Here is a 12,050-nt window from a genome sequence, read left to right on the forward strand (position 1 = left end):
CATGCGTGATACTGTCTGCTGAGCTGTGTATCTAATCCTCTCCTGCATGATACTGTCTGCTGAGCCGTGTATCTAATCCTCTCCTATGTGATACTGTCTGCTGAGCAGTGTATCTAATCCTATCCTGTGTGATACTGTCTGCTGAGCTGTGTATCTAATCCTCTCCTGTGTGGTACTGTCTGCTGAGCTGTATATCTAATGCTCTCCTGTGTGATACTGTCAGCTGAGCTGTGTATCTAATCCTCTCCTGTGTGATATTGTCTGCTGAGCCGTGTATCTAATCCTCTCCTGTGTGATACTGTCTGCTGAGCCGTGTATCTAATCCTATCCTGTGTGATACTGTCTGCTGAGCCGTGTATCTAATCCTCTCCTGTGTGATACTGTCTGCTGAGCTGTGTATCTAATCCTCTCCTGTGTGGTACTGTCTGCTGAGCTGTATATCTAATCCTCTCCTGTGTGATACTGTCAGCTGAGCTGTGTATCTAATCCTCTCCTGTGTGATATTGTCTGCTGAGCCGTGTATCTAATCCTCTCCTGTGTGATACTGTCTGCTGAGCCGTGTATCTAATCCTATCCTGTGTGATACTGTCTGCTGAGCTGTGTATCTAATCCTCTCCTGTGTGATATTGTCTGCTGAGCTGTGTATCTAATCCTCTCCTGTGTGATACTGACTGCTGAGCTGTGTATCTAATCCTCTCCTGTGTGATACTGTCTGCTGAGCCGTGTATCTAATCCTCTCCTGTGTGATACTGTCTGCTGAGCCGTGTATCTAATCCTCTCCTGTGTGATACTGTCTGCTGAGCCGTGTATCTAATCCTCTCCTGTGCGATACTGTCTGCTGAGCCGTGTATCTAATCCTCTCCTGTGTGATACTGCCTGCTGAGCCGTGTATCTAATCCCATCCTGTGTGATACTGTCTGCTGAGCTGTGTATCTAATCCTCTCCTGTGTGATACTGTCTGCTGAGCTGTGTATCTAATCCTCTCCTGTGTGATACTGTCTGCTGAGCCGTGTATCTAATCCCATCCTGTGTGATACTGTCTGCTGAGCTGTGTATCTAATCCTCTCATATGTGATATTGTCTGCTGAGCTGTGTATCTAATCCTCTCCTGTGTGATACTGACTGCTGAGCTGTGTATCTAATCCTCTCCTGTGTGATACTGTCTGCTGAGCCGTGTATCTAATCCTCTCCTGTGTGATACTGTCTGCTGAGCCGTGTATCTAATCCTCTCCTGTGTGATACTGTCTGCTGAGCCTTGTATCTAATCCTCTCCTGTGCGATACTGTCTGCTGAGCCGTGTATCTAATCCTCTCCTGTGTGATACTGCCTGCTGAGCCGTGTATCTAATCCCATCCTGTGTGATACTGTCTGCTGAGCCGTGTATCTAATCCTCTCCTGTGTGATACTGTCTGCTGAGCTGTGTATCTAATCCTATCCTGTGTGATACTGTCTGCTGAGCCGTGTATCTAATCCTCTCCTGTGTGATACTGCCTGCTGAGCCGTGTATCTAATCCCATCCTGTGTGATACTGTCTGCTGAGCTGTGTATCTAATCCTCTCCTGTGTGATACTGTCTGAGCTGTGTATCTAATCCTATCCTGTGTGATACTGACTGCTGAGCTGTGTATCTAATCCTCTCCTGTGTGATACTGCCTGCTGAGCCGTGTATCTAATCCCATCCTGTGTGATACTGTCTGCTGAGCTGTGTATCTAATCCTCTCCTGTGTGATACTGTCTGAGCTGTGTATCTAATCCTATCCTGTGTGATACTGACTGCTGAGCTGCGTATCTAATCCTCTCCTGTGTGATACTGACTGCTGAGCTGTGTATCTAATCCTCTCCTGTGTGATACTGTCTGCTGAGCCATGTATCTAATCCTCTCCTGTGTGATACTGGCTGAGCTGTGTATCTAATCCTATCCTGTGTGATACTGACTGCTGAGCTGTGTATCTAATCCTCTCCTGTGTGATACTGCCTGCTGAGCCGTGTATCTAATCCCATCCTGTGTGATACTGTCTGATGAGCTGTGTATCTAATCCTCTCCTGTGTGATACTGTCTGCTGAGCTGTGTATCTAATCCTCTCCTGTGTGATACTTTCTGAGCTGTGTATCTAATCCTATCCTGTGTGATACTGACTGCTGAGCTGTGTATCTAATCCTATCCTGTGTTATACTGACTGCTGAGCTGTGTATCTAATCCTCTCCTGTGTGATACTGACTGCTGAGCTGTGTACCTAATCCTCTCCTGTGTGATACTGTCTGCTGAGCTGTGTATCTAATCCTCTCCTGTGTGATACTGGCTGAGCTGTGTACCTAATCCTCTCCTGTGTGATACTGTCTGCTGAGCTGTGTATCTAATCCTCTCCTGTGTGATACTGGCTGAGCTGTGTACCTAATCCTATCCTGTGTGATACTGACTGCTGAGCTGTGTATCTAATCCTATCCTGTGTTATACTGACTGCTGAGCTGTGTATCTAATCCTCTCCTGTGTGATACTGTCTGCTGAGCTGTGTATCTAATCCTATCCTGTGTGATACTGACTGCTGAGCTGTGTATCTAATCCTCTCCTGTGTGATACTGCCTGCTGAGCCGTGTATCTAATCCCATCCTGTGTGATACTGTCTGCTGAGCCGTGTATCTAATCCTATCCTGTGTGATACTGTCTGCAGAGCTGTGTATCTAATCCTCTCCTGTGTGATATTGTCTGCTGAGCTGTGTATCTAATCCTCTCCTGTGTGATACTGACTGCTGAGCTGTGTATCTAATCCTCTCCTGTGTGATACTGCCTGCTGAGCCGTGTATCTAATCCCATCCTGTGTGATACTGCCTGCTGAGCCGTGTATCTAATCCTCTCCTGTGTGATATTGTCTGCTGAGCTGTGTATCTAATCCTCTCCTGTGTGATACTGACTGCTGAGCTGTGTATCTAATCCTCTCCTGTGTGATACTGTCTGCTGAGCCGTGTATCTAATCCTCTCCTGTGTGATACTGTCTGCTGAGCCGTGTATCTAATCCTCTCCTGTGTGATACTGTCTGCTGAGCCGTGTATCTAATCCTCTCCTGTGCGATACTGTCTGCTGAGCCGTGTATCTAATCCTCTCCTGTGTGATACTGCCTGCTGAGCCGTGTATCTAATCCCATCCTGTGTGATACTGTCTGCTGAGCTGTGTATCTAATCCTCTCCTGTGTGATACTGTCTGCTGAGCTGTGTATCTAATCCTCTCCTGTGTGATACTGTCTGCTGAGCCGTGTATCTAATCCCATCCTGTGTGATACTGTCTGCTGAGCTGTGTATCTAATTCTCTCCTGTGTGATATTGTCTGCTGAGCCGTGTATCTAATCCTCTCCTGTGTGATACTGACTGCTGAGCTGTGTATCTAATCCTCTCCTGTGTGATACTGTCTGCTGAGCCGTGTATCTAATCCTCTCCTGTGTGATACTGTCTGCTGAGCCGTGTATCTAATCCTCTCCTGTGTGATACTGTCTGCTGAGCCTTGTATCTAATCCTCTCCTGTGCGATACTGTCTGCTGAGCCGTGTATCTAATCCTCTCCTGTGTGATACTGCCTGCTGAGCCGTGTATCTAATCCCATCCTGTGTGATACTGTCTGCTGAGCCGTGTATCTAATCCTCTCCTGTGTGATACTGTCTGCTGAGCTGTGTATCTAATCCTATCCTGTGTGATACTGTCTGCTGAGCCGTGTATCTAATCCTCTCCTGTGTGATACTGCCTGCTGAGCCGTGTATCTAATCCCATCCTGTGTGATACTGTCTGCTGAGCTGTGTATCTAATCCTCTCCTGTGTGATACTGTCTGAGCTGTGTATCTAATCCTATCCTGTGTGATACTGACTGCTGAGCTGTGTATCTAATCCTCTCCTGTGTGATACTGCCTGCTGAGCCGTGTATCTAATCCCATCCTGTGTGATACTGTCTGCTGAGCTGTGTATCTAATCCTCTCCTGTGTGATACTGTCTGAGCTGTGTATCTAATCCTATCCTGTGTGATACTGACTGCTGAGCTGCGTATCTAATCCTCTCCTGTGTGATACTGACTGCTGAGCTGTGTATCTAATCCTCTCCTGTGTGATACTGTCTGCTGAGCCATGTATCTAATCCTCTCCTGTGTGATACTGGCTGAGCTGTGTATCTAATCCTATCCTGTGTGATACTGACTGCTGAGCTGTGTATCTAATCCTCTCCTGTGTGATACTGCCTGCTGAGCCGTGTATCTAATCCCATCCTGTGTGATACTGTCTGCTGAGCTGTGTATCTAATCCTCTCCTGTGTGATACTGTCTGCTGAGCTGTGTATCTAATCCTCTCCTGTGTGATACTGTCTGAGCTGTGTATCTAATCCTATCCTGTGTGATACTGACTGCTGAGCTGTGTATCTAATCCTATCCTGTGTTATACTGACTGCTGAGCTGTGTATCTAATCCTATCCTGTGTGATACTGACTGCTGAGCCGTGTATCTAATCCTCTCCTGTGTGATACTGACTGCTGAGCTGTGTACCTAATCCTCTCCTGTGTGATACTGTCTGCTGAGCCGTGTATCTAATCCTCTCCTGTGTGATACTGGCTGAGCTGTGTATCTAATCCTATCCTGTGTGATACTGACTGCTGAGCTGTGTATCTAATCCTCTCCTGTGTGATACTGCCTGCTGAGCCGTGTATCTAATCCCATCCTGTGTGATACTGTCTGCTGAGCTGTGTATCTAATCCTCTCCTGTGTGATACTGTCTGAGCTGTGTATCTAATCCTATCCTGTGTGATACTGACTGCTGAGCTGTGTATCTAATCCTCTCCTGTGTGATACTGACTGCTGAGCTGTGTATCTAATCCTCTCCTGTGTGATACTGTCTGAGCCGTGTATCTAATCCTATCCTGTGTGATACTGACTGCTGAGCTGTGTAGCTAATCCTCTCCTGTGTGATACTGTCTGCTGAGCTGTGTATCTAATCCTATCCTGTGTGATACTGTCTGCTGAGCCGTGTATCTAATCCTGTCCTGTGTGATACTGTCTGCTGAGCCGTGTATCTAATCCTATCCTGTGTGATACTGTCTGCTGAGCCGTGTATCTAATCCCATCCTTTGCGATACTGTCTGCTGAGCCGTGTATCTAATCCTCTCCTGTGTGATACTGTTTGCTGAGCTGTGTATCTAATCCTCTCCTGTGTGATACTGTCTGAGCCGTGTATCTAATCCTATCCTGTGTAATACTGTCTGCAGAGCCGTGTATCTAATCCTCTCCTGTGTGATACTGTCTGCTGAGCCATGTATCTAATCCTCTCCTGTGTGATACTGTCTGCTGAGCTGTGTATCTAATCCTCTCCTGTGTGATACTGTCTGCTGAGCCGTGTATCTAATCCTCTCCTGTGTGATACTGTCTGCTGAGCTGTGTATCTAATCCTATCCTGTGTGATACTGTCTGCTGAGCCATGTATCTAATCCTCTCCTGTGTGATACTGTCTGCAGAGCTGTGTAGCTAATCCTATCCTGTGTGATACCGTCTGCTGAGCCGTGTATCTAATCCTATCCTGTGTGATACCGTCTGCTGAGCTGTGTATCTTATCCTCTCCTGTGTGATACTGTTTGCTGAGCTGTGTATCTAATCCTCTCCTGTGTGATACTGTCTGAGCCGTGTATCTAATCCTATCCTGTGTGATACTGACTGCTGAGCTTTGTATCTAATCCTATCCTGTGTGATACTGACTGCTGAGCCGTGTATCTAATCCTCTCCTGTGTGATACTGTCTGCTGAGCTGTGTATCTAATCCTATCCTGTGTGATACTGTCTGCTGAGCCGTGTATCTATTCCTATCCTGTGTGATACTGTCTGCTGAGCCGTGTATCTAATCCCATCCTTTGTGATACTGTCTGCTGAGCCGTGTATCTAATCCTCTCCTGTGTGATACTGTTTGCTGAGCTGTGTATCTAATCCTCTGCTGTGTGATACTGTCTGCTGAGCCGTGTATCTAATCCCATCCTTTGTGATACTGTCTGCTGAGCCGTGTATCTAATCCTCTCCTGTGTGATACTGTTTGCTGAGCCATGTATCTAATCCTCTCCTGTGTGATACTGTCTGCTGAGCCGTGTATCTAATCCTATCCTTTGTGATAATGTCTGCTGAGCCGTGTATCTAATCCTCTCCTGTGTGATACTGTTTGCTGAGCCGTGTATCAAATCCTATCCTGTGTGATACTGACTGCTGAGCTGTGTAGCTAATCCTCTCCTGTGTGATACTGTTTGCTGAGCTGTGTATCTAATCCTCTCCTGTGTGATACTGTCTGAGTCGTGTATCTAATCCTATCCTGTGTGATACTGTCTGCAGAGCTGTGTAGCTAATCCTCTCCTGTGTGATACTGTCTGCTGAGCCATGTATCTAATCCTCTCCTGTGTGATACTGTCTGCTGAGCTGTGTATCTAATCCTCTCCTGTGTGATACTGTCTGCTGAGCCGTGTATCTAATCCTCTCCTGTGTGATACTGTCTGCTGAGCTGTGTATCTAATCCTATCCTGTGTGATACTGTCTGCTGAGCCATGTATCTAATCCTCTCCTGTGTGATACTGTCTGCAGAGCTGTGTAGCTAATCCTCTCCTTTGTGATACTCTCTGCTGAGCCGTGTATCTAATCCTCTCCTGTGTGATACTGTTTGCTGAGCTGTGTATCTAATCCTATCCTGTGTGATACTGACTGCTGAGCTGTGTAGCTAATCCTCTCCTGTGTGATACTGTCTGCTGAGCCGTGTATCTAATCCTCTCCTGTGTGATACTGTCTGCTGAGCTGTGTATCTAATCCTATCCTGTGTGATACTGTCTGCTGAGCCGTGTATCTAATCCTATCCTGTGTGATACTGTATGCTGAGCCGTGTATCTAATCCCATCCTTTGTGATACTGTCTGCTGAGCCGTGTTTCTAATCCTCTCCTGTGTGATACTGTTTGCTGAGCTGTGTATCTAATCCTCTGCTGTGTGATACTCTCTGCTGAGCCGTGTATCTAATCCCATCCTTTGTGATACTGTCTGCTGAGCCGTGTATCTAATCCTCTCCTGTGTGATACTGTTTGCTGAGCCGTGTATCTAATCCTATCCTGTGTGATACTGTCTGCTGAGCCGTGTATCTAATCCCATCCTTTGTGATACTGTCTGCTGAGCCGTGTATCTAATCCTCTCCTGTGTGATACTGTTTGCTGAGCCGTGTATCTAATCCTATCCTGTGTGATACTGTCTGCTGAGCCGTGTATCTAATCCCATCCTTTGTGATACTGTCTGCTGAGCCGTGTATCTAATCGTCTCCTGTGTGATACTGTTTGCTGAGCCGTGTATCTAATCCTCTCCTGTGTGATACTGTATGAGCCGTGTATCTAATCCTCTCCTGTGTGATACTGTCTGCTGAGCTGTGTAGCTAATCCTATCCTGTGTGATACTGTCTGCTGAGCCATGTATCTAATCCTCTCCTGTGTGATACTGTCTGCTGAGCTGTGTAGCTAATCCTCTCCTGTGTGATACTGTCTGCTGAGCTGTGTATCTAATCCCATCCTGTGTGATACTGTCTGCTGAGCCATGTATCTAATCCTCTCCTGTGTGATACTGTCTGCAGAGCTGTGTATCTAATCCTCTCCTTTGTGATACTGACTACTGAGCCGTGTATCTAATCCTCTCCTGTGTGATACTGTCTGCAGAGCTGTGTATCTAATCCTCTCCTTTGTGATACTGTCTGCTGAGCCGTGTATCTAATCCTCTCCTGTGTGATACTGTTTGCTGAGCTGTGTATCTAATCCTCTCCTGTGTGATACTGACTGAGCCGTGTATCTAATCCTATCCTGTGTGATACTGACTGCTGAGCTGTGTATCTAATCCTATCCTGTGTGATACTGACTGCTGAGCTGTGTATCTAATCCTATCCTGTGTGATACTGTCTGCTGAGCCGTGTATCTAATCCTATCCTGTGTGATACTGTCTGCTGAGCTGTGTATCTAATCCTATCCTGTGTGATACTGACTGCTGAGCTGTGTAGCTAATCCTTTCCTGTGTGATACCATCTGCTGAGCTGTGTATCTAATCCTATCCTGTGTGATACTGTCTGCTGAGCCATGTATCTAATCCTATCCTGTGTGATACTGTCTGAGCTGTGTATCTAATCCTATCCTGTGTGATACTGACTGCTGAGCTGTGTATCTAATCCTCTCCTGTGTGATACTGACTGCTGAGCTGTGTATCTAATCCTCTCCTGTGTGATACTGTCTGAGCCGTGTATCTAATCCTATCCTGTGTGATACTGACTGCTGAGCTGTGTAGCTAATCCTCTCCTGTGTGATACTGTCTGCTGAGCTGTGTATCTAATCCTATCCTGTGTGATACTGTCTGCTGAGCCGTGTATCTAATCCTGTCCTGTGTGATACTGTCTGCTGAGCCGTGTATCTAATCCTATCCTGTGTGATACTGTCTGCTGAGCCGTGTATCTAATCCCATCCTTTGCGATACTGTCTGCTGAGCCGTGTATCTAATCCTCTCCTGTGTGATACTGTCTGAGCCGTGTATCTAATCCTATCCTGTGTGATACTGTCTGCAGAGCCGTGTATCTAATCCTCTCCTGTGTGATACTGTCTGCTGAGCCATGCATCTAATCCTCTCCTGTGTGATACTGTCTGCTGAGCTGTGTATCTAATCCTCTCCTGTGTGATACTGTCTGCTGAGCCGTGTATCTAATCCTCTCCTGTGTGATACTGTCTGCTGAGCTGTGTATCTAATCCTATCCTGTGTGATACTGTCTGCTGAGCCATGTATCTAATCCTCTCCTGTGTGATACTGTCTGCAGAGCTGTGTAGCTAATCCTATCCTGTGATACCGTCTGCTGAGCCGTGTATCTAATCCTATCCTGTGTGATACTGTCTGCTGAGCCGTGTATCTAATCCTATCCTGTGTGATACCGTCTGCTGAGCTGTGTATCTTATCCTCTCCTGTGTGATACTGTTTGCTGAGCTGTGTATCTAATCCTCTCCTGTGTGATACTGTCTGAGCCGTGTATCTAATCCTATCCTGTGTGATACTGACTGCTGAGCTTTGTATCTAATCCTATCCTGTGTGATACTGACTGCTGAGCCGCGTATCTAATCCTCTTCTGTGTGATACTGTCTGCTGAGCTGTGTATCTAATCCTATCCTGTGTGATACTGTCTGCTGAGCCGTGTATCTAATCCTATCCTGTGTGATACTGTCTGCTGAGCCGTGTATCTAATCCCATCCTTTGTGATACTGTCTGCTGAGCCGTGTATCTAATCCTCTCCTGTATGATACTGTTTGCTGAGCTGTGTATCTAATCCTCTGCTGTGTGATACTGTCTGCTGAGCCGTGTATCTAATCCCATCCTTTGTGATACTGTCTGCTGAGCCGTGTATCTAATCCTCTCCTGTGTGATACTGTTTGCTGAGCCGTGTATCTAATCCTCTCCTGTGTGATACTGTCTGCTGAGCCGTGTATCTAATCCTATCCTTTGTGATACTGTTTGCTGAGCCGTGTATCAAATCCTATCCTGTGTGATACTGACTGCTGAGCTGTGTAGCTAATCCTCTCCTGTGTGATACTGTTTGCTGAGCTGTGTATCTAATCCTCTCCTGTGTGATACTGTCTGAGCCGTGTATCTAATCCTATCCTGTGTGATACTGTCTGCAGAGCTGTGTAGCTAATCCTCTCCTGTGTGATACTGTCTGCTGAGCTGTGTATCTAATCCTCTCCTGTGTGATACTGTCTGCTGAGCCGTGTATCTAATCCTCTCCTGTGTGATACTGTCTGCTGAGCTGTGTATCTAATCCTATCCTGTGTGATACTGTCTGCTGAGCCATGTATCTAATCCTCTCCTGTGTGATACTGTCTGCAGAGCTGTGTAGCTAATCCTCTCCTTTGTGATACTCTCTGCTGAGCCGTGTATCTAATCCTCTCCTGTGTGATACTGTTTGCTGAGCTGTGTATCTAATCCTATCCTGTGTGATACTGACTGCTGAGCTGTGTAGCTAATCCTCTCCTGTGTGATACTGTCTGCTGAGCCGTGTATCTAATCCTCTCCTGTGTGATACTGTCTGCTGAGCTGTGTATCTAATCCTATCCTGTGTGATACTGTCTGCTGAGCCGTGTATCTAATCCTATCCTGTGTGATACTGTATGCTGAGCCGTGTATCTAATCCCATCCTTTGTGATACTGTCTGCTGAGCCGTGTTTCTAATCCTCTCCTGTGTGATACTGTTTGCTGAGCTGTGTATCTAATCCTCTGCTGTGTGATACTCTCTGCTGAGCCGTGTATCTAATCCCATCCTTTGTGATACTGTCTGCTGAGCCGTGTATCTAATCCTCTCCTGTGTGATACTGTTTGCTGAGCCGTGTATCTAATCCTCTCCTGTGTGATACTGTCTGCTGAGCCGTGTATCTAATCCTATCCTGTGTGATACTGTCTGCTGAGCCGTGTATCTAATCCCATCCTTTGTGATACTGTCTGCTGAGCCGTGTATCTAATCCTCTCCTGTGTGATACTGTTTGCTGAGCCGTGTATCTAATCCTATCCTGTGTGATACTGTCTGCTGAGCCGTGTATCTAATCCCATCCTTTGTGATACTGTCTGCTGAGCCGTGTATCTAATCCTCTCCTGTGTGATACTGTTTGCTGAGCCGTGTATCTAATCCTATCCTGTGTGATACTGTCTGCTGAGCCGTGTATCTAATCCCATCCTTTGTGATACTGTCTGCTGAGCCGTGTATCTAATCCTCTCCTGTGTGATACTGTTTGCTGAGCCGTGTATCTAATCCTCTCCTGTGTGATACTGTATGAGCCGTGTATCTAATCCTCTCCTGTGTGATACTGTCTGCTGAGCTGTGTAGCTAATCCTATCCTGTGTGATACTGTCTGCTGAGCCATGTATCTAATCCTATCCTGTGTGATACTGTCTGCTGAGCTGTGTATCTAATCCTCTCCTGTGTGATACTGTCTGCTGAGCTGTGTATCTAATCCCATGCTGTGTGATACTGTCTGCTGAGCCATGTATCTAATCCTCTCCTGTGTGATACTGTCTGCAGAGCTGTGTATCTAATCCTCTCCTTTGTGATACTGACTGCTGAGCCGTGTATCTAATCCTCTCCTGTGTGATACTGTCTGCAGAGCTGTGTATCTAATCCTCTCCTTTGTGATACTGTCTGCTGAGCCGTGTATCTAATCCTCTCCTGTGTGATACTGTTTGCTGAGCTGTGTATCTAATCCTCTCCTGTGTGATACTGTCTGAGCCGTGTATCTAATCCTATCCTGTGTGATACTGACTGCTGAGCTGTGTATCTAATCCTATCCTGTGTGATACTGACTGCTGAGCTGTGTATCTAATCCTCTCCTGTGTGATACTGTCTGCTGAGCCGTGTATCTAATCCTATCCTGTGTGATACTGTCTGCTGAGCTGTGTATCTAATCCTCTCCTGTGTGATACTGTCTGAGCCGTGTATCTAATCCTCTCCTGTGTGATACTGTCTGCTGAGCTGTGTAGCTAATCCTATCCTGTGTGATACTGTCTGCTGAGCCGTGTATCTAATCCTCTCCTATATATACAACGAAGGAAAAAATACGATCAAAGCTACACAGCAGGTAGTTAATCATAAAATCTAGCTTTTATTAAATATATGATATAAAAAGAATGCATCTCATAGTATGGCAGAAACAGTGCACAACGTAGAAAACAAAAAATATATCTTAAAATACCATCATGCTCAATGGACACAGAAGTCCACATGTGAAACACCCACCAAAATATAGTATAAACACTAGTGCTCCTGATCAGCAGATCTCTACTGTATAAGTCCAAGTAGTGTATCATTGGTGGTCAGCTAGTGCTGCCCAACTGTAAACAAGATACCCATGTCAGTAACCATATAATATAGAAGTAAGGACTACCTGGACAGAAGACTGGCGGCAGGAATGCTCACATGTGGACCGCGCGTCCACCCCGATGCGCGTTTCGGCGTTACCTTCTTCAGGGGGCGTGGTTGCAAACCGGGGGTGTGTCTTTAAAGAGCTATCTCTGGCC

This window comes from Phyllobates terribilis, unplaced genomic scaffold (genome assembly GCF_046119375.1).
Source record: "Phyllobates terribilis strain yellow unplaced genomic scaffold, ASM4611937v1 Scaffold_12__6_contigs__length_324123572, whole genome shotgun sequence".
Classification (NCBI taxonomy): domain Eukaryota; kingdom Metazoa; phylum Chordata; class Amphibia; order Anura; family Dendrobatidae; genus Phyllobates; species Phyllobates terribilis.